Source organism: Amblyomma maculatum, unplaced genomic scaffold, assembly GCF_055883805.1.
Source record: "Amblyomma maculatum isolate TAMU_Amacu unplaced genomic scaffold, ASM5588380v1 scaffold_27, whole genome shotgun sequence".
Lineage (NCBI taxonomy): Eukaryota > Metazoa > Arthropoda > Arachnida > Ixodida > Ixodidae > Amblyomma > Amblyomma maculatum.
Window position 1 is genome coordinate 734,649 of NW_028146752.1, and position 21,508 is coordinate 756,156.

Consider the following 21,508-nt stretch of genomic DNA (forward strand, 5'->3'; position numbering starts at 1 on the left):
TTCGATTTCCACCCAGTTCGACAAGGCACACGCTGCCCTGTTTCGGTTTCCGTAATGCACACGGCAGCTCACGGATCATACGCTTTGCCCTTCCGTTGCTTGCCAGGTGGTACGGAGCTGTATACATGTAGAGTATACCATTTAGGTTCAGGAAAGACTGCATTTATCTACCTGCAAAAGATGTGCCATTATCTGACACGACCAAGTCTGGTAGTCCATATGCTGGAAGCATTTTTCGCGACTTCTCGATTACAGTACACGATTGCAGAGACAGCATCACTTCGATTTCCACCCAGTTCGACAGGGCACACGCTGCCCTGTTTCGGTTTCCGTAATGCACACGGCAGCTCACGGATCATACGCTCCGCCCTTCCGTTGCTTGCCGGATGGTACGGAGCTGTATACATGTAGAGTATACCATTTAGGTTCAGGAAAGACTGCATTTATCTACCTGCAAAAGATGTGCCATTATCTGAGACGACCAAGTCTGGTAGTCCATATGCTGGAAGCATTTTTCGCAACTTCTCGATTACAGTACACGATTGCAGAGACGGCATCACTCCGATTTCCACCCAGTTCGACATGGCACACGCTGCCCTGTTTCGGTTTCCGTAATGCACACTGCAGCTCACGGATCATACGCTCCGCCCTTCCGTTGCTTGCCGGGTGGTACGGAGCTGTATACATTTAGAGTATACCATTTAGGTTCAGGAAAGACTGCATTTATCTACCTGCAAAAGATGTGCCATTATCTGACACGACCAAGTCTGGTAGTCCATATGCTGGAAGCATTTTTCGCGACTTCTCGATTACAGTACACGATTGCAGAGACAGCATCACTTCGATTTCCACCCAGTTCGACAGGGCACACGCTGCCCTGTTTCGGTTTCCATAATGCCCACTGCAGCTCACGGATCATACGCTCCGCCCTTCCGTTGCTTGCCGGGTGGTACGGAGCTGTATACATGTAGCGTATACCATTTAGGTTCAGGAAAGACTGCATTTATCTACTTGCAAAAGATGTGCCATTATCTGACACGACCAAGTCTGGTAGTCCATATGCTGGAAGCATTTTTCGAAACTTCTCGATTACAGTACACGATTGCAGAGACGGCATCACTTCGATTTCCACCCAGTTCGACAGGGCACACGCTGCCCTGTTTCGGTTTCCGTAATTCACATGGCAGCTCACGGATCATACGCTTTGCCCTTCCGTTGCTTGCCAGGTGGTACGGAGCTGTATACATGTAGCGTATACCATTTAGGTTCAGGAAAGACTGCATTTATCTACTTGCAAAAGATGTGCCATTATCTGATACGACCAAGTCTGGTAGTCCATATGCTGGAAGCATATTCCGCAAATTCTCGATTACAGCACACGATTGCAGAGACGGCATCACTTCGATTTCCACCCAGTTCAACAGGGCACACGCTGCCCTGTTTCGGTTTCCGTAATGCACACGGCAGCTCACGGATCATACGCTCCTCCCTTCCGTTGCTTGCCGGGTGGTACGGAGCTGTATACATGCAGCGTATACCATTTAGGTTCAGGAAAGAGTGCATTTATCTACTTGCAAAAGATGTGCCATTATCTGACACGACCAAGTCTGGTAGTCCATATGCTGGAAGCATTTTTCGCATCTTCTCGATTACAGTACACGATTGCAGAGACGGCATCACTTCGATTTCCACCCAGTTCAACAGGGCACACGGTGCCCTGTTACGGTTTCCGTAATGCACACGGCAGCTCACGGATCATACGCTCCGCCCTTCCGTTGCTTGCCGGATGGTACGGAGCTGTATACATGTAGCGTATACCATTTAGGTTCAGGTAAGACTACATTTATCTACTTGCAAAAGATGTGCCATTATCTGACACGACCAAGTCTGGTAGTCCATATGCTGGAAGCATTTTTCGCAACTTCTCGATTACAGTACATGATTGCAGAGACGGCATCACTTCGATTTTCACGCAGTTCGACAGGGCACACGCTGCCCTGTTTCGGTTTCCGTAATGCACACGGCAGCTCACGGATCATACGCTCCGCCCTTCCGTTGCTTGCCGGGTGGTACGGAGCTGTATATATGTAGCGTATACCATTTAGGTTCAGGAAAGACTGCATTTATCTACCTGCAAAAGATGTGCCATTATCTGACACGACCAAGTCTGGTAGTCCATATGCTGGAAGCATTTTTCGCAACTTCTCGATTACAGTACACGATTGCAGAGACGGCATCACTTCGATTTCCACCCAGTTCGACGGGGCACACGCTGCCCTGTTTCGGTTTCCGTAATGCCCACTGCAGCTCACGGATCATACGCTCCGCCCTTCCGTAGCTTGCCGGGTGGTACGGAGCTGTATACATGTAGCGTATACCATTTAGGTTCAGGAAAGACTGCATTTATCTACTTGCAAAAGATGTGCCATTATCTGACACGACCAAGTCTGGTAGTCCATATGCTGGAAGCATTTTTCGCAACTTCTCGATTACAGTACACGATTGCAGAGACGGCATCACTTCGATTTCCACCCAGTTCGACAAGGCACACGCTGCCCTGTTTCGGTTTCCGTAATGCACACGGCAGCTCACGGATCATACGCTTTGCCCTTCCGTTGCTTGCCAGGTGGTACGGAGCTGTATACATGTAGCATATACCATTTAGGTTCAGGAAAGACTGCATTTATCTACTTGCAAAAGATGTGCCATTATCTGACACGACCAAGTCTGGTAGTCCATATGCTGGAAGCAGTTTTCGCAACTTCTCGATTACAGTACACGATTGCAGAGACGGCATCACTTCGATTTTCACGCAGTTCGACAGGGCACACGCTGCCCTGTTTCGGTTTCCGTAATGCACACGGCAGCTCACGGATCATACGCTCCGCCCTTCCGTTGCTTGCCGGGTGGTACGGAGCTGTATATATGTAGCATATACCATTTAGGTTCAGGAAAGACTGCATTTATCTACCTGCAAAAGATGTGCCATTATCTGACACGACCAAGTCTGGTAGTCCATATGCTGGAAGCATTTTTCGCAACTTCTCGATTACAGTACACGATTGCAGAGACGGCATCACTTCGATTTCCACCCAGTTCGACAGGGCACACGCTGCCCTGTTTCGGTTTCCGTAATGCACACGGCAGCTCACGGATCATACGCTCCGCCCTTCCGTTGCTTGCCGGATGGTACGGAGCTGTATACATGTAGAGTATACCATTTAGGTTCAGGAAAGACTGCATTTATCTACCTGCAAAAGATGTGCCATTATCTGACACGACCAAGTCTGGTAGTCCATATGCTGGAAGCATTTTTCGCAACTTCTCGATTACAGTACACGATTGCAGTGACGACGTCACTTCGATTTCCACCCAGTTCGACAGGGCACACACTGCCCTGTTTCGGTTTCCGTATTGCACACGTCAGCTCACGGATCATACGCTCTGCCCTTCCGTTGCTTGCCGGGTGGTACGGAGCTGTATACATGTAGCGCATACCATTTAGGTTCAGGAAAGACTGCATTTATCTACTTGCAAAAGATGTGCCATTATCTGACACGACCAAGTCTGGTAGTCCATATGCTGGAAGCATTTTTCGCAACTTCTCGATTACAGTACACGATTGCAGAGACGGCATCACTTCGATTTCTGCCCAGTTCGACAGGGCACACGCTGCCCTGTTTCGGTTTCCGTAATGCACACGGCAGCTCACGGATCATACGCTTTGCCCTTCCGTTGCTTGCCAGGTGGTACGGAGCTGTATACATGTAGCGTATACCATTTAGGTTCAGGAAAGACTGGATTTATCTACTTGCAAAAGATGTGCCATTATCTGACACGACAAAGTCTGGTAGTCCATATGCTGGAAGCATTTTTCGCAAATTCTCGATTACAGTACACGATTGCAGAGACGGCATCACTTCGATTTCCACCCAGTTCGACAGGGCACACGCTGCCCTGTTTCGGTTTCCGTAATGCACACGGCAGCTCACGGATCATACGCTCCGCCCTTCCGTTGCTTGCCGGGTGGTACGGAGCTGTATATATGTAGCGTATACCATTTAGGTTCAGGAAAGACTGCATTTATCTACCTGCAAAAGATGTGCCATTATCTGACACGACCAAGTCTGGTAGTCCATATGCTGGAAGCATTTTTCGCAACTTCTCGATTACAGTACACGATTGCAGAGACGGCATCACTTCGATTTCCACCCAGTTCGACGGGGCACACGCTGCCCTGTTTCGGTTTCCGTAATGCCCACTGCAGCTCACGGATCATACGCTCCGCCCTTCCGTAGCTTGCCGGGTGGTACGGAGCTGTATACATGTAGCGTATACCATTTAGGTTCAGGAAAGACTGCATTTATCTACTTGCAAAAGATGTGCCATTATCTGACACGACCAAGTCTGGTAGTCCATATGCTGGAAGCATTTGTCGCAACTTCTCGATTACAGTACACGATTGCAGAGACGGCATCACTTCGATTTCCACCCAGTTCGACAAGGCACACGCTGCCCTGTTTCGGTTTCCGTAATGCACACGGCAGCTCACGGATCATACGCTTTGCCCTTCCGTTGCTTGCCAGGTGGTACGGAGCTGTATACATGTAGCATATACCATTCAGGTTCAGGAAAGACTGCATTTATCTACTTGCAAAAGATGTGCCATTATCTGACACGACCAAGTCTGGTAGTCCATATGCTGGAAGCCGTTTTCGCAACTTCTCGATTACAGTACACGATTGCAGAGACGGCATCACTTCGATTTTCACGCAGTTCGACAGGGCACACGCTGCCCTGTTTCGGTTTTCGTAATGCACACGGCAGCTCACGGATCATACGCTCCGCCCTTCCGTTGCTTGCCGGGTGGTACGGAGCTGTATATATGTAGCGTATACCATTTAGGTTCAGGAAAGACTGCATTTATCTACCTGCAAAAGATGTGCCATTATCTGACACGACCAAGTGTGGTAGTCCATATGCTGGAAGCATTTTTCGCAACTTCTCGATTACAGTACACGATTGCAGAGACGGCATCACTTCGATTTCCACCCAGTTCGACAGGGCACACGCTGCCCTGTTTCGGTTTCCGTAATGCACACGGCAGCTCACGGATCATACGCTCCGCCCTTCCGTTGCTTGCCGGATGGTACGGAGCTGTATACATGTAGCGCATACCATTTAGGTTCAGGAAAGACTGCATTTATCTACTTGCAAAAGATGTGCCATTATCTGACACGACCAAGTCTGGTAGTCCATATGCTGGAAGCAGTTTTCGTAACTTCTAGATTACAGTACACGATTGCAGAGACGGCGTCACTTCGATTTCCGCCCAGTTCGACAGGGCACACGCTGCCCTGTTTCGGTTTCCGTAATGCACACGTCAGCTCACGGATCATACGCTCTGCCCTTCCGTTGCTTGCCAGGTGGTACGGAGCTGTATACATGTAGCGTATACCATTTAGGTTCAGGAAAGACTGCATTTATCTACTTGCAAAAGATGTGCCATTATCTGACACGACCAAGTCTGGTAGTCCATATGCTGGAAGCATTTTTCGCAACTTCTCGATTACAGTACACGATTGCAGAGACGGCATCACTTCGATTTCCACCCAGTTCGACAGGGCACACGCTGCCCTGTTTCGGTTTCCGTAATGCACACGGCAGCTCACGGATTATACGCTCCTCCCTTCCGTTGCTTGCCGGGTGGTACGGAGCTGTATACATGCAGCGTATACCATTTAGGTTCAGGAAAGAGTGCATTTATCTACTTGCAAAAGATGTGCCATTATCTGACACGATCAAGTCTGGTAGTCCATATGCTGGAAGCATTTTTCGCAACTTCTCGATTACAGTACACGATTGCAGAGACGGCATCACTTCGATTTCCACCCAGTTCGACAAGGCACACGCTGCCCTGTTTCGGTTTCCGTAATGCACACGGCAGCTCACGGATCATACGCTTTGCCCTTCCGTTGCTTGCCAGGTGGTACGGAGCTGTATACATGTAGCATATACCATTTAGGTTCAGGAAAGACTGCATTTATCTACTTGCAAAAGATGTGCCATTATCTGACACGACCAAGTCTGGTAGTCCATATGCTGGAAGCAGTTTTCGCAACTTCTCGATTACAGTACACGATTGCAGAGACGGCATCACTTCGATTTTCACGCAGTTCGACAGGGCACACGCTGCCCTGTTTCGGTTTCCGTAATGCACACGGCAGCTCACGGATCATACGCTCCGCCCTTCCGTTGCTTGCCGGGTGGTACGGAGCTGTATATATGTAGCGTATACCATTTAGGTTCAGGAAAGACTGCATTTATCTACCTGCAAAAGATGTGCCATTATCTGACACGACCAAGTCTGGTAGTCCATATGCTGGAAGCATTTTTCGCAACTTCTCGATTACAGTACACGATTGCAGAGACGGCATCACTTCGATTTCCAACCAGTTCGACGGGGCACACGCTGCCCTGTTTCGGTTTCCGTAATGCACACGGCAGCTCACGGATCATACGCTTTGCCCTTCCGTTGCTTGCCAGGTGGTACGGAGCTGTATACATGTAGCATATACCATTTAGGTTCAGGAAAGACTGCATTTATCTACTTGCAAAAGATGTGCCATTATCTGACACGACCAAGTCTGGTAGTCCATATGCTGGAAGCAGTTTTCGCAACTTCTCGATTACAGTACACGATTGCAGAGACGGCGTCACTTCGATTTCCGCCCAGTTCGACAGGGCACACGCTGCCCTGTTTCGGTTTCCGTAATGCACACGGCAGCTCACGGATCATACTCTCCGCCCTTCCGTTGCTTGCCGGATGGTACGGAGCTGTATACATGTAGAGTATACAATTTAGGCTCAGGAAAGACTGCATTTATCTACCTGCAAAAGATGTGCCATTATCTGACACGACCAAGTCTGGTAGTCCATATGCTGGAAGCATTTTTCGCAACTTCTCGATTACAGTACACGATTGCAGAGACGGCATCACTCCGATTTCCACCCAGTTCGACATGGCACACGCTGCCCTGTTTCGGTTTCCGTAATGCACACGGCAGCTCACGGATCATACGCTCCGCCCTTCCGTTGCTTGCCGGGTGGTACGGAGCTGTATACATGTAGAGTATACCATTTAGGTTCAGGAAAGACTGCATTTATCTACCTGCAAAAGATGTGCCATTATCTGACACGACCAAGTCTGGTAGTCCATATGCTGGAAGCATTTTTCGCGACTTCTCGATTACAGTACACGATTGCAGAGACAGCATCACTTCGATTTCCACCCAGTTCGACAGGGCACACGCTGCCCTGTTTCGGTTTCCGTAATGCACACGGCAGCTCACGGATCATACGCTCCGCCCTTCCGTTGCTTGCCGGATGGTACGGAGCTGTATACATGTAGAGTATACCATTTAGGTTCAGGAAAGACTGCATTTATCTACCTGCAAAAGATGTGCCATTATCTGACACGACCAAGTCTGGTAGTCCATATGCTGGAAGCATTTTTCGCAACTTCTCGATTACAGTACACGATTGCAGAGACGGCATCACTCCGATTTCCACCCAGTTCGACATGGCACACGCTGCCCTGTTTCGGTTTCCGTAATGCACACTGCAGCTCACGGATCATACGCTCCGCCCTTCCGTTGCTTGCCGGGTGGTACGGAGCTGTATACATGTAGAGTATACCATTTAGGTTCAGGAAAGACTGCATTTATCTACCTGCAAAAGATGTGCCATTATCTGACACGACCAAGTCTGGTAGTCCATATGCTGGAAGCATTTTTCGCGACTTCTCGATTACAGTACACGATTGCAGAGACAGCATCACTTCGATTTCCACCCAGTTCGACAGGGCACACGCTGCCCTGTTTCGGTTTCCATAATGCCCACTGCAGCTCACGGATCATACGCTCCGCCCTTCCGTTGCTTGCCGGGTGGTACGGAGCTGTATACATGTAGCGTATACCATTTAGGTTCAGGAAAGACTGCATTTATCTACTTGCAAAAGATGTGCCATTATCTGACACGACCAAGTCTGGTAGTCCATATGCTGGAAGCATTTTTCGAAACTTCTCGATTACAGTACACGATTGCAGAGACGGCATCACTTCGATTTCCACCCAGTTCGACAGGGCACACGCTGCCCTGTTTCGGTTTCCGTAATTCACATGGCAGCTCACGGATCATACGCTTTGCCCTTCCGTTGCTTGCCAGGTGGTACGGAGCTGTATACATGTAGCGTATACCATTTAGGTTCAAGAAAGACTGCATTTATCTACTTGCAAAAGATGTGCCATTATCTGATACGACCAAGTCTGGTAGTCCATATGCTGGAAGCATATTCCGCAAATTCTCGATTACAGCACACGATTGCAGAGACGGCATCACTTCGATTTCCACCCAGTTCAACAGGGCACACGCTGCCCTGTTTCGGTTTCCGTAATGCACACGGCAGCTCACGGATCATACGCTCCTCCCTTCCGTTGCTTGCCGGGTGGTACGGAGCTGTATACATGCAGCGTATACCATTTAGGTTCAGGAAAGAGTGCATTTATCTACTTGCAAAAGATGTGCCATTATCTGACACGACCAAGTCTGGTAGTCCATATGCTGGAAGCATTTTTCGCATCTTCTCGATTACAGTACACGATTGCAGAGACGGCATCACTTCGATTTCCACCCAGTTCAACAGGGCACACGGTGCCCTGTTACGGTTTCCGTAATGCACACGGCAGCTCACGGATCATACGCTCCGCCCTTCCGTTGCTTGCCGGATGGTACGGAGCTGTATACATGTAGCGTATACCATTTAGGTTCAGGTAAGACTACATTTATCTACTTGCAAAAGATGTGCCATTATCTGACACGACCAAGTCTGGTAGTCCATATGCTGGAAGCATTTTTCGCAACTTCTCGATTACAGTACATGATTGCAGAGACGGCATCACTTCGATTTTCACGCAGTTCGACAGGGCACACGCTGCCCTGTTTCGGTTTCCGTAATGCACACGGCAGCTCACGGATCATACGCTCCGCCCTTCCGTTGCTTGCCGGGTGGTACGGAGCTGTATATATGTAGCGTATACCATTTAGGTTCAGGAAAGACTGCATTTATCTACCTGCAAAAGATGTGCCATTATCTGACACGACCAAGTCTGGTAGTCCATATGCTGGAAGCATTTTTCGCAACTTCTCGATTACAGTACACGATTGCAGAGACGGCATCACTTCGATTTCCACCCAGTTCGACGGGGCACACGCTGCCCTGTTTCGGTTTCCGTAATGCCCACTGCAGCTCACGGATCATACGCTCCGCCCTTCCGTAGCTTGCCGGGTGGTACGGAGCTGTATACATGTAGCGTATACCATTTAGGTTCAGGAAAGACTGCATTTATCTACTTGCAAAAGATGTGCCATTATCTGACACGACCAAGTCTGGTAGTCCATATGCTGGAAGCATTTTTCGCAACTTCTCGATTACAGTACACGATTGCAGAGACGGCATCACTTCGATTTCCACCCAGTTCGACAAGGCACACGCTGCCCTGTTTCGGTTTCCGTAATGCACACGGCAGCTCACGGATCATACGCTTTGCCCTTCCGTTGCTTGCCAGGTGGTACGGAGCTGTATACATGTAGCATATACCATTTAGGTTCAGGAAAGACTGCATTTATCTACTTGCAAAAGATGTGCCATTATCTGACACGACCAAGTCTGGTAGTCCATATGCTGGAAGCAGTTTTCGCAACTTCTCGATTACAGTACACGATTGCAGAGACGGCATCACTTCGATTTTCACGCAGTTCGACGGGGCACACGCTGCCCTGTTTCGGTTTCCGTAATGCCCACTGCAGCTCACGGATCATACGCTCCGCCCTTCCGTAGCTTGCCGGGTGGTACGGAGCTGTATACATGTAGCGTATACCATTTAGGTTCAGGAAAGACTGCATTTATCTACTTGCAAAAGATGTGCCATTATCTGACACGACCAAGTCTGGTAGTCCATATGCTGGAAGCATTTTTCGCAACTTCTCGATTACAGTACACGATTGCAGAGACGGCATCACTTCGATTTCCACCCAGTTCGACAAGGCACACGCTGCCCTGTTTCGGTTTCCGTAATGCACATGGCAGCTCACGGATCATACGCTTTGCCCTTCCGTTGCTTGCCAGGTGGTACGGAGCTGTATACATGTAGCATATACCATTTAGGTTCAGGAAAGACTGCATTTATCTACTTGCAAAAGATGTGCCATTATCTGACACGACCAAGTCTGGTAGTCCATATGCTGGAAGCAGTTTTCGCAACTTCTCGATTACAGTACACGATTGCAGAGACGGCATCACTTCGATTTTCACGCAGTTCGACAGGGCACACGCTGCCCTGTTTCGGTTTCCGTAATGCACACGGCAGCTCACGGATCATACGCTCCGCCCTTCCGTTGCTTGCCGGGTGGTACGGAGCTGTATATATGTAGCATATACCATTTAGGTTCAGGAAAGACTGCATTTATCTACCTGCAAAAGATGTGCCATTATCTGACACGACCAAGTCTGGTAGTCCATATGCTGGAAGCATTTTTCGCAACTTCTCGATTACAGTACACGATTGCAGAGACGGCATCACTTCGATTTCCACCCAGTTCGACAGGGCACACGCTGCCCTGTTTCGGTTTCCGTAATGCACACGGCAGCTCACGGATCATACGCTCCGCCCTTCCGTTGCTTGCCGGATGGTACGGAGCTGTATACATGTAGAGTATACCATTTAGGTTCAGGAAAGACTGCATTTATCTACCTGCAAAAGATGTGCCATTATCTGACACGACCAAGTCTGGTAGTCCATATGCTGGAAGCATTTTTCGCAACTTCTCGATTACAGTACACGATTGCAGTGACGACGTCACTTCGATTTCCACCCAGTTCGACAGGGCACACACTGCCCTGTTTCGGTTTCCGTATTGCACACGTCAGCTCACGGATCATACGCTCTGCCCTTCCGTTGCTTGCCGGGTGGTACGGAGCTGTATACATGTAGCGCATACCATTTAGGTTCAGGAAAGACTGCATTTATCTACTTGCAAAAGATGTGCCATTATCTGACACGACCAAGTCTGGTAGTCCATATGCTGGAAGCATTTTTCGCAACTTCTCGATTACAGTACACGATTGCAGAGACGGCATCACTTCGATTTCTGCCCAGTTCGACAGGGCACACGCTGCCCTGTTTCGGTTTCCGTAAGGCACACGGCAGCTCACGGATCATACGCTTTGCCCTTCCGTTGCTTGCCAGGTGGTACGGAGCTGTATACATGTAGCGTATACCATTTAGGTTCAGGAAAGACTGGATTTATCTACTTGCAAAAGATGTGCCATTATCTGACACGACAAAGTCTGGTAGTCCATATGCTGGAAGCATTTTTCGCAAATTCTCGATTACAGTACACGATTGCAGAGACGGCATCACTTCGATTTCCACCCAGTTCGACAGGGCACACGCTGCCCTGTTTCGGTTTCCGTAATGCACACGGCAGCTCACGGATCATACGCTCCGCCCTTCCGTTGCTTGCCGGGTGGTACGGAGCTGTATATATGTAGCGTATACCATTTAGGTTCAGGAAAGACTGCATTTATCTACCTGCAAAAGATGTGCCATTATCTGACACGACCAAGTCTGGTAGTCCATATGCTGGAAGCATTTTTCGCAACTTCTCGATTACAGTACACGATTGCAGAGACGGCATCACTTCGATTTCCACCCAGTTCGACGGGGCACACGCTGCCCTGTTTCGGTTTCCGTAATGCCCACTGCAGCTCACGGATCATACGCTCCGCCCTTCCGTAGCTTGCCGGGTGGTACGGAGCTGTATACATGTAGCGTATACCATTTAGGTTCAGGAAAGACTGCATTTATCTACTTGCAAAAGATGTGCCATTATCTGACACGACCAAGTCTGGTAGTCCATATGCTGGAAGCATTTGTCGCAACTTCTCGATTACAGTACACGATTGCAGAGACGGCATCACTTCGATTTCCACCCAGTTCGACAAGGCACACGCTGCCCTGTTTCGGTTTCCGTAATGCACACGGCAGCTCACGGATCATACGCTTTGCCCTTCCGTTGCTTGCCAGGTGGTACGGAGCTGTATACATGTAGCATATACCATTCAGGTTCAGGAAAGACTGCATTTATCTACTTGCAAAAGATGTGCCATTATCTGACACGACCAAGTCTGGTAGTCCATATGCTGGAAGCCGTTTTCGCAACTTCTCGATTACAGTACACGATTGCAGAGACGGCATCACTTCGATTTTCACGCAGTTCGACAGGGCACACGCTGCCCTGTTTCGGTTTTCGTAATGCACACGGCAGCTCACGGATCATACGCTCCGCCCTTCCGTTGCTTGCCGGGTGGTACGGAGCTGTATATATGTAGCGTATACCATTTAGGTTCAGGAAAGACTGCATTTATCTACCTGCAAAAGATGTGCCATTATCTGACACGACCAAGTCTGGTAGTCCATATGCTGGAAGCATTTTTCGCAACTTCTCGATTACAGTACACGATTGCAGAGACGGCATCACTTCGATTTCCAACCAGTTCGACGGGGCACACGCTGCCCTGTTTCGGTTTCCGTAATGCACACGGCAGCTCACGGATCATACGCTTTGCCCTTCCGTTGCTTGCCAGGTGGTACGGAGCTGTATACATGTAGCATATACCATTTAGGTTCAGGAAAGACTGCATTTATCTACTTGCAAAAGATGTGCCATTATCTGACACGACCAAGTCTGGTAGTCCATATGCTGGAAGCAGTTTTCGCAACTTCTCGATTACAGTACACGATTGCAGAGACGGCGTCACTTCGATTTCCGCCCAGTTCGACAGGGCACACGCTGCCCTGTTTCGGTTTCCGTAATGCACACGGCAGCTCACGGATCATACTCTCCGCCCTTCCGTTGCTTGCCGGATGGTACGGAGCTGTATACATGTAGAGTATACCATTTAGGTTCAGGAAAGACTGCATTTATCTACCTGCAAAAGATGTGCCATTATCTGACACGACCAAGTCTGGTAGTCCATATGCTGGAAGCATTTTTCGCAACTTCTCGATTACAGTACACGATTGCAGAGACGGCATCACTCCGATTTCCACCCAGTTCGACATGGCACACGCTGCCCTGTTTCGGTTTCCGTAATGCACACGGCAGCTCACGGATCATACGCTCCGCCCTTCCGTTGCTTGCCGGGTGGTACGGAGCTGTATACATGTAGAGTATACCATTTAGGTTCAGGAAAGACTGCATTTATCTACCTGCAAAAGATGTGCCATTATCTGACACAACCAAGTCTGGTAGTCCATATGCTGGAAGCATTTTTCGCGACTTCTCGATTACAGTACACGATTGCAGAGACAGCATCACTTCGATTTCCACCCAGTTCGACAGGGCACACGCTGCCCTGTTTCGGTTTCCGTAATGCACACGGCAGCTCACGGATCATACGCTCCGCCCTTCCGTTGCTTGCCGGATGGTACGGAGCTGTATACATGTAGAGTATACCATTTAGGTTCAGGAAAGACTGCATTTATCTACCTGCAAAAGATGTGCCATTATCTGACACGACCAAGTCTGGTAGTCCATATGCTGGAAGCATTTTTCGCAACTTCTCGATTACAGTACACGATTGCAGAGACGGCATCACTCCGATTTCCACCCAGTTCGACATGGCACACGCTGCCCTGTTTCGGTTTCCGTAATGCACACTGCAGCTCACGGATCATACGCTCCGCCCTTCCGTTGCTTGCCGGGTGGTACGGAGCTGTATACATGTAGAGTATACCATTTAGGTTCAGGAAAGACTGCATTTATCTACCTGCAAAAGATGTGCCATTATCTGACACGACCAAGTCTGGTAGTCCATATGCTGGAAGCATTTTTCGCGACTTCTCGATTACAGTACACGATTGCAGAGACAGCATCACTTCGATTTCCACCCAGTTCGACAGGGCACACGCTGCCCTGTTTCGGTTTCCATAATGCCCACTGCTGCTCACGGATCATACGCTCCGCCTTTCCGTTGCTTGCCGGGTGGTACGGAGCTGTATACATGTAGCGTATACCATTTAGGTTCAGGAAAGACTGCATTTATCTACTTGCAAAAGATGTGCCATTATCTGACACGACCAAGTCTGGTAGTCCATATGCTGGAAGCATTTTTCGAAACTTCTCGATTACAGTACACGATTGCAGAGACGGCATCACTTCGATTTCCACCCAGTTCGACAGGGCACACGCTGCCCTGTTTCGGTTTCCGTAATTCACATGGCAGCTCACGGATCATACGCTTTGCCCTTCCGTTGCTTGCCAGGTGGTACGGAGCTGTATACATGTAGCGTATACCATTTAGGTTCAGGAAAGACTGCATTTATCTACTTGCAAAAGATGTGCCATTATCTGACACGACCAAGTCTGGTAGTCCATATGCTGGAAGCATTTTTCGAAACTTCTCGATTACAGTACACGATTGCAGAGACGGCATCACTTCGATTTCCACCCAGTTCGACAGGGCACACGCTGCCCTGTTTCGGTTTCCGTAATTCACATGGCAGCTCACGGATCATACGCTTTGCCCTTCCGTTGCTTGCCAGGTGGTACGGAGCTGTATACATGTAGCGTATACCATTTAGGTTCAGGAAAGAGTGCATTTATCTACTTGCAAAAGATGTGCCATTATCTGACACGACCAAGTCTGGTAGTCCATATGCTGGAAGCATATTCCGCAAATTCTCGATTACAGCACACGATTGCAGAGACGGCATCACTTCGATTTCCACCCAGTTCAACAGGGCACACGCTGCCCTGTTTCGGTTTCCGTAATGCACACGGCAGCTCACGGATCATACGCTCCTCCCTTCCGTTGCTTGCCGGGTGGTACGGAGCTGTATACATGCAGCGTATACCATTTAGGTTCAGGAAAGAGTGCATTTATCTACTTGCAAAAGATGTGCCATTATCTGACACGACCAAGTCTGGTAGTCCATATGCTGGAAGCATTTTTCGCAACTTCTCGATTACAGTACATGATTGCAGAGACGGCATCACTTCGATTTTCACGCAGTTCGACAGGGCACACGCTGCCCTGTTTCGGTTTCCGTAATGCACACGGCAGCTCACGGATCATACGCTCCGCCCTTCCGTTGCTTGCCGGGTGGTACGGAGCTGTATATATGTAGCGTATACCATTTAGGTTCAGGAAAGACTGCATTTATCTACCTGCAAAAGATGTGCCATTATCTGACACGACCAAGTCTGGTAGTCCATATGCTGGAAGCATTTTTCGCAACTTCTCGATTACAGTACACGATTGCAGAGACGGCATCACTTCGATTTCCACCCAGTTCGACGGGGCACACGCTGCCCTGTTTCGGTTTCCGTAATGCCCACTGCAGCTCACGGATCATACGCTCCGCCCTTCCGTAGCTTGCCGGGTGGTACGGAGCTGTATACATGTAGCGTATACCATTTAGGTTCAGGAAAGACTGCATTTATCTACTTGCAAAAGATGTGCCATTATCTGACACGACCAAGTCTGGTAGTCCATATGCTGGAAGCATTTTTCGCAACTTCTCGATTACAGTACACGATTGCAGAGACGGCATCACTTCGATTTCCACCCAGTTCGACAAGGCACACGCTGCCCTGTTTCGGTTTCCGTAATGCACACGGCAGCTCACGGATCATACGCTTTGCCCTTCCGTTGCTTGCCAGGTGGTACGGAGCTGTATACATGTAGCATATACCATTTAGGTTCAGGAAAGACTGCATTTATCTACTTGCAAAAGATGTGCCATTATCTGACACGACCAAGTCTGGTAGTCCATATGCTGGAAGCAGTTTTCGCAACTTCTCGATTACAGTACACGATTGCAGAGACGGCATCACTTCGATTTTCACGCAGTTCGACGGGGCACACGCTGCCCTGTTTCGGTTTCCGTAATGCCCACTGCAGCTCACGGATCATACGCTCCGCCCTTCCGTAGCTTGCCGGGTGGTACGGAGCTGTATACATGTAGCGTATACCATTTAGGTTCAGGAAAGACTGCATTTATCTACTTGCAAAAGATGTGCCATTATCTGACACGACCAAGTCTGGTAGTCCATATGCTGGAAGCATTTTTCGCAACTTCTCGATTACAGTACACGATTGCAGAGACGGCATCACTTCGATTTCCACCCAGTTCGACAAGGCACACGCTGCCCTGTTTCGGTTTCCGTAATGCACACGGCAGCTCACGGATCATACGCTTTGCCCTTCCGTTGCTTGCCAGGTGGTACGGAGCTGTATACATGTAGCATATACCATTTAGGTTCAGGAAAGACTGCATTTATCTACTTGCAAAAGATGTGCCATTATCTGACACGACCAAGTCTGGTAGTCCATATGCTGGAAGCAGTTTTCGCAACTTCTCGATTACAGTACACGATTGCAGAGACGGCATCACTTCGATTTTCACGCAGTTCGACAGGGCACACGCTGCCCTGTTTCGGTTTCCGTAATGCACACGGCAGCTCACGGATCATACGCTCCGCCCTTCCGTTGCTTGCCGGGTGGTACGGAGCTGTATATATGTAGCATATACCATTTAGGTTCAGGAAAGACTGCATTTATCTACCTGCAAAAGATGTGCCATTATCTGACACGACCAAGTCTGGTAGTCCATATGCTGGAAGCATTTTTCGCAACTTCTCGATTACAGTACACGATTGCAGAGACGGCATCACTTCGATTTCCACCCAGTTCGACAGGGCACACGCTGCCCTGTTTCGGTTTCCGTAATGCACACGGCAGCTCACGGATCATACGCTCCGCCCTTCCGTTGCTTGCCGGATGGTACGGAGCTGTATACATGTAGAGTATACCATTTAGGTTCAGGAAAGACTGCATTTATCTACCTGCAAAAGATGTGCCATTATCTGACACGACCAAGTCTGGTAGTCCATATGCTGGAAGCATTTTTCGCAACTTCTCGATTACAGTACACGATTGCAGTGACGACGTCACTTCGATTTCCACCCAGTTCGACAGGGCACACACTGCCCTGTTTCGGTTTCCGTATTGCACACGTCAGCTCACGGATCATACGCTCTGCCCTTCCGTTGCTTGCCGGGTGGTACGGAGCTGTATACATGTAGCGCATACCATTTAGGTTCAGGAAAGACTGCATTTATCTACTTGCAAAAGATGTGCCATTATCTGACACGACCAAGTCTGGTAGTCCATATGCAGGAAGCATTTTTCGCAACTTCTCGATTACAGTACACGATTGCAGAGACGGCATCACTTCGATTTCTGCCCAGTTCGACAGGGCACACGCTGCCCTGTTTCGGTTTCCGTAATGCACACGGCAGCTCACGGATCATACGCTTTGCCCTTCCGTTGCTTGCCAGGTGGTACGGAGCTGTATACATGTAGCGTATACCATTTAGGTTCAGGAAAGACTGGATTTATCTACTTGCAAAAGATGTGCCATTATCTGACACGACAAAGTCTGGTAGTCCATATGCTGGAAGCCGTTTTCGCAACTTCTCGATTACAGTACACGATTGCAGAGACGGCATCACTTCGATTTTCACGCAGTTCGACAGGGCACACGCTGCCCTGTTTCGGTTTTCGTAATGCACACGGCAGCTCACGGATCATACGCTCCGCCCTTCCGTTGCTTGCCGGGTGGTACGGAGCTGTATATATGTAGCGTATACCATTTAGGTTCAGGAAAGACTGCATTTATCTACCTGCAAAAGATGTGCCATTATCTGACACGACCAAGTGTGGTAGTCCATATGCTGGAAGCATTTTTCGCAACTTCTCGATTACAGTACACGATTGCAGAGACGGCATCACTTCGATTTCCACCCAGTTCGACAGGGCACACGCTGCCCTGTTTCGGTTTCCGTAATGCACACGGCAGCTCACGGATCATACGCTCCGCCCTTCCGTTGCTTGCCAGGTGGTACGGAGCTGTATACATGTAGCATATACCATTTAGGTTCAGGAAAGACTGCATTTATCTACTTGCAAAAGATGTGCCATTATCTGACACGACCAAGTCTGGTAGTCCATATGCTGGAAGCAGTTTTCGCAACTTCTCGATTACAGTACACGATTGCAGAGACGGCATCACTTCGATTTTCACGCAGTTCGACAGGGCACACGCTGCCCTGTTTCGGTTTCCGTAATGCACACGGCAGCTCACGGATTATACGCTCCGCCCTTCCGTTGCTTGCCGGGTGGTACGGAGCTGTATATATGTAGCGTATACCATTTAGGTTCAGGAAAGACTGCATTTATCTACCTGCAAAAGATGTGCCATTATCTGACACGACCAAGTCTGGTAGTCCATATGCTGGAAGCATTTTTCGCAACTTCTCGATTACAGTACACGATTGCAGAGACGGCATCACTTCGATTTCCAACCAGTTCGACGGGGCACACGCTGCCCTGTTTCGGTTTCCGTAATGCACACGGCAGCTCACGGATCATACGCTTTGCCCTTCCGTTGCTTGCCAGGTGGTACGGAGCTGTATACATGTAGCATATACCATTTAGGTTCAGGAAAGACTGCATTTATCTACTTGCAAAAGATGTGCCATTATCTGACACGACCAAGTCTGGTAGTCCATATGCTGGAAGCAGTTTTCGCAACTTCTCGATTACAGTACACGATTGCAGAGACGGCGTCACTTCGATTTCCGCCCAGTTCGACAGGGCACACGCTGCCCTGTTTCGGTTTCCGTAATGCACACGGCAGCTCACGGATCATACTCTCCGCCCTTCCGTTGCTTGCCGGATGGTACGGAGCTGTATACATGTAGAGTATACCATTTAGGTTCAGGAAAGACTGCATTTATCTACCTGCAAAAGATGTGCCATTATCTGACACGACCAAGTCTGGTAGTCCATATGCTGGAAGCATTTTTCGCAACTTCTCGATTACAGTACACGATTGCAGAGACGGCATCACTCCGATTTCCACCCAGTTCGACATGGCACACGCTGCCCTGTTTCGGTTTCCGTAATGCACACGGCAGCTCACGGATCATACGCTCCGCCCTTCCGTTGCTTGCCGGGTGGTACGGAGCTGTATACATGTAGAGTATACCATTTAGGTTCAGGAAAGACTGCATTTATCTACCTGCAAAAGATGTGCCATTATCTGACACAACCAAGTCTGGTAGTCCATATGCTGGAAGCATTTTTCGCGACTTCTCGATTACAGTACACGATTGCAGAGACAGCATCACTTCGATTTCCACCCAGTTCGACAGGGCACACGCTGCCCTGTTTCGGTTTCCGTAATGCACACGGCAGCTCACGGATCATACGCTCCGCCCTTCCGTTGCTTGCCGGATGGTACGGAGCTGTATACATGTAGAGTATACCATTTAGGTTCAGGAAAGACTGCATTTATCTACCTGCAAAAGATGTGCCATTATCTGACACGACCAAGTCTGGTAGTCCATATGCTGGAAGCATTTTTCGCAACTTCTCGATTACAGTACACGATTGCAGAGACGGCATCACTCCGATTTCCACCCAGTTCGACATGGCACACGCTGCCCTGTTTCGGTTTCCGTAATGCACACTGCAGCTCACGGATCATACGCTCCGCCCTTCCGTTGCTTGCCGGGTGGTACGGAGCTGTATACATGTAGAGTATACCATTTAGGTTCAGGAAAGACTGCATTTATCTACCTGCAAAAGATGTGCCATTATCTGACACGACCAAGTCTGGTAGTCCATATGCTGGAAGCATTTTTCGCGACTTCTCGATTACAGTACACGATTGCAGAGACAGCATCACTTCGATTTCCACCCAGTTCGACAGGGCACACGCTGCCCTGTTTCGGTTTCCATAATGCCCACTGCAGCTCACGGATCATACGCTCCGCCCTTCCGTTGCTTGCCGGGTGGTACGGAGCTGTATACATGTAGCGTATACCATTTAGGTTCAGGAAAGACTGCATTTATCTACTTGCAAAAGATGTGCCATTATCTGACACGACCAAGTCTGGTAGTCCATATGCTGGAAGCATTTTTCGAAACTTCTCGATTACAGTACACGATTGCAGAGACGGCATCACTTCGATTTCCACCCAGTTCGACAGGGCACACGCTGCCCTGTTTCGGTTTCCGTAATTCACATGGCAGCTCACGGATCATACGCTTTGCCCTTCCGTTGCTTGCCAGGTGGTACGGAGCTGTATACATGTAGCGTATACCATTTAGGTTCAGGAAAGACTGCATTTATCTACTTGCAAAAGATGTGCCATTATCTGATACGACCAAGTCTGGTAGTCCATATGCTGGAAGCATATTCCGCAAATTCTCGATTACAGCACACGATTGCAGAGACGGCATCACTTCGATTTCCACCCAGTTCAACAGGGCACACGCTGCCCTGTTTCGGTTTCCGTAATGCACACGGCAGCTCACGGATCATACGCTCCTCCCTTCCGTTGCTTGCCGGGTGGTACGGAGCTGTATACATGCAGCGTATACCATTTAGGTTCAGGAAAGAGTGCATTTATCTACTTGCAAAAGATGTGCCATTATCTGACACGACCAAGTCTGGTAGTCCATATGCTGGAAGCATTTTTCGCATCTTCTCGATTACAGTACACGATTGCAGAGACGGCATCACTTCGATTTCCACCCAGTTCAACAGGGCACACGGTGCCCTGTTACGGTTTCCGTAATGCACACGGCAGCTCACGGATCATACGCTCCGCCCTTCCGTTGCTTGCCGGATGGTACGGAGCTGTATACATGTAGCGTATACCATTTAGGTTCAGGTAAGACTACATTTATCTACTTGCAAAAGATGTGCCATTATCTGACACGACCAAGTCTGGTAGTCCATATGCTGGAAGCATTTTTCGCAACTTCTCGATTACAGTACATGATTGCAGAGACGGCATCACTTCGATTTTCACGCAGTTCGACAGGGCACACGCTGCCCTGTTTCGGTTTCCGTAATGCACACGGCAGCTCACGGATCATACGCTCCGCCCTTCCGTTGCTTGCCGGGTGGTACGGAGCTGTATATATGTAGCGTATACCATTTAGGTTCAGGAAAGACTGCATTTATCTACCTGCAAAAGATGTGCCATTATCTGACACGACCAAGTCTGGTAGTCCATATGCTGGAAGCATTTTTCGCAACTTCTCGATTACAGTACACGATTGCAGAGACGGCATCACTTCGATTTCCACCCAGTTCGACGGGGCACACGCTGCCCTGTTTCGGTTTCCGTAATGCCCACTGCAGCTCACGGATCATACGCTCCGCCCTTCCGTAGCTTGCCGGGTGGTACGGAGCTGTATACATGTAGCGTATACCATTTAGGTTCAGGAAAGACTGCATTTATCTACTTGCAAAAGATGTGCCATTATCTGACACGACCAAGTCTGGTAGTCCATATGCTGGAA